The sequence below is a fragment of the Chiloscyllium plagiosum genome, chromosome 7, assembly GCF_004010195.1.
Source record: "Chiloscyllium plagiosum isolate BGI_BamShark_2017 chromosome 7, ASM401019v2, whole genome shotgun sequence".
Lineage (NCBI taxonomy): Eukaryota > Metazoa > Chordata > Chondrichthyes > Orectolobiformes > Hemiscylliidae > Chiloscyllium > Chiloscyllium plagiosum.
The window spans coordinates 33,536,731-33,539,783 of NC_057716.1; positions in this window are offsets into that span (position 1 = coordinate 33,536,731).

Sequence of the window (3,053 nt, forward strand, 5' to 3'; positions counted from 1 at the left end):
AGATAAAAGGTAGGGAGGAGGGACTTGGAGGAGGGGCGTTGGAAATGTGATAGGTGGAAAGAGGTCAAGGTGAGGGTGGTAGGTCGGAGTAGGGTGGAGGCGGAGAGGTCAAGAGAAGACTGCAGGTCAGGAAGGCGGTGCCGGGCTGGAGGGATTCGGCTGAGACAAGGTGGGGGGAGGGGGGATGAAGAAACTGGTGAAGTCCAAGTTCATCCCCTGTGGTTGGAGGGTTCCCAGTCGGAAGATAAGACGCTCCTCCTCCGACCGTCGCGTTGTTGTGGTTTGGCGGTGGATGAGTCCAATGACCTGCATATTCTCGGTGGAGTGGGAGGGGGAGTTGGAATGCTGTGCTACAGGGTGGTTGGGTTGATATATTTCTCTCCCCTCCCCTATCAGCTTTCCGTAGAGCCCACTCCCTCCGCGGCTCCCTTGTCAGATCCACACCCCCCCCCGACCCAACCTCCACTCCCGGCACCTTTCCTTGCAACCGCAGGAGGTGCAACACTTGCGCCCACACCTCCCCCCTCACTTCTCTCCAAGGCCCCAAGGGAAACTTCCATATCCGCCACAGCTTCACCTGCACCTCCACCCACATTATCTACTGCATCCGCTGCAGCCGGTGTGGCCTCCTCTATATTGGGGAGACAGGCCGCCTACTTGCGGAGCGATTCAGAGAGCACCTCTGGGCCACCCGGACGAACCAACCCAATCACCCTGTAGCACAGCATTTCAACTCCCCCTCCCACTCCACCGAGGATATGCAGGTCATTGGACTCATCCACCGCCAAACCACAAGAACGCGACGGTCGGAGGAGGAGCGTCTTATCTTCCGACTGGGAACCCTCCAACCGCAGGGGATGAACTTGGACTTCACCAGTTTCTTCATCCCCCCTCCCCCCCCCTTGTCTCAGCCGAATCCCTCCAGCCCGGCACCGCCTTCCTGACCTGCAGTCTTCTTCTTGACCTCTCTGCCTCCATCCTACTCCGACCTATCACCCACACGTTGACCTCTTTCCACCTATCACATTTCCCACGCCCCTCCTCCAAGTCCCTCCTCCCTACCTTTTATCTTCTCCTGCTGAACACTCTCTGCTCATTCCTGAAGAAGGGCATGTGCCCGAAACGTCGAATCTCCTGTTCCCTGGATGCTGCCTGACCTGCTGTGCTGTTCCAGCAATAAAGTTTCAGCTTGTTTTCAAGGATGACTTCAATTTCCCTAATATTGATTGGAACCTCCTTAGTTCAAATAGTCTGGATGGAGCAGATTTTATCAGGTGTGTCCAGGAAGGATTCCTGACTCAATATTTAGATGGGCCAACTAGAGGGGAGGCCATATTGGATTTGGTGCTTGGCAATGAACCAGGTCAGGTGTCAGATCTCTCAGTGGAAGAGCATTTCAGTGATAGTGATCACAACTCCCTGACCTTTACTATAGTCATGGAGAGGGATAGTAATAGGAAAGTATTTACTTGGGGGAGGAGGAATTATAATGCTATTACAGGAACTGTGGAGCATAAATTGGGAACAGACGTTAGGGAAATGCATGACAGAAATGTGGAGATTGTTTAGGAAGCACTTGTGAATGCTGGACAGGTTTATCCCACTGAGGCAAGGAAGGAATGATTGGGTGAAGGAACCTTGGGTGACAAAAGATGTGGAACATCTAGTCAAGAGGAAGAAGGAAGCTTAATTAAGACTGAGGAGGCAAGAATCAGACAGGAATCTAGAGGTTTACAAGGTACCCAAGAAGGAGCTGAAGAATGGACTTAGGAGAGCTGAAAAGGGGCATGAAAAAGCCTTGATAGGTAGGATTAAGGAAAACCCCAAGGCATTGTACACTTGGGTGAGGAAGAAGAAAAGGCTAGGGCCGATCAGTGATAGTGCAGGGAACTAGTGCTTGGAGTAGGAGGAGGTAGAGGAGTCCTCAATGAATACTTTGCTTTAGTTTTTGCGAGTGAGCGGGACTTGTCATTTGTGAGGACAGTGTGAAACAGGCTGATACGCTCAAATAGGTTGATGTTAAGAAGGAGGATGTGCTGGAAATTTTGAAAAACATGAGGATAGATAAGTCCCCTGGGCCAGACAGAATATACCCACGGTTGCTACGGGAAGCAAGGCAAGAGATTGCTGTGCCTTTGTTCAATCCAGGCAAATGCAAAGTGAGGCATTTTGGAAGAGCCAATTCAAGAGTAATCTACACGTAAATGGAAGAGCCCTGGGGAGAATTGATATACAGAGAGATCTGGGTGGTCAGGTCCATTGCACCCTGAAGGTGGCAACGCAGGTCATTAGAGTGGTCAAGAAGGCATACAGCATGCTTTCCTTCATCAGGTGGGGTATCAAGTACAAGAGTTGGCAGATCATGTTACAGTTATATAGGATTTTGGTTCGGCCACATTTGGAATATTGCGTGCTGTTCTGATCATATTACCGAAAGGATGTGGATGCTTTGGAGAGGGTGCAGAGGAGGTTCATCAGGATGTTGCCTGGTATGGAGTGCACTAGCTATGAAGTGAGGTTGAGTAGGTTAGGATCATTTTTATTAGAAAGACAGAGGTTGAGGGAGGACCTGATTGAGGTCTACAAACTCATGAGAAGTATGGACAGGGTGGATAGCAAAAAGCTTTTTCCCAGAGTGGGGGACTCAATTACTAGAGGTCACAAGTTCAAAGTGACAGGGGAAAAGTCCTGTGCCCGAAACGTCGAATCTCCTGTTCCCTGGATGCTGCCTGACCTGCTGTGCTGTTCCAGCAATAAAGTTTCAACCCAGACTCAATTACTAGAGGTCACAAGTTCAAAGTGACAGGGGAAAAGTTTAAGGGAGATATACATGGAAAGTTCTTTATGCAGAGGGTGGCGGGTGCCTGGAATGCATTGTCAGCGGAGGTGGTAGAGGCAGACACAATAGTGTCATTTAAGATGTATCGAGACAAATACACAAATGGGCAGGGAGCAGAGGAATACAGATCCTTAGAAAATAGGCGACAGATTTAGACAGAGGATCTGGATTGGTGCAGGCTTGGAGGGCTGAAGGGCCTGTTTCTGTTCTGTAA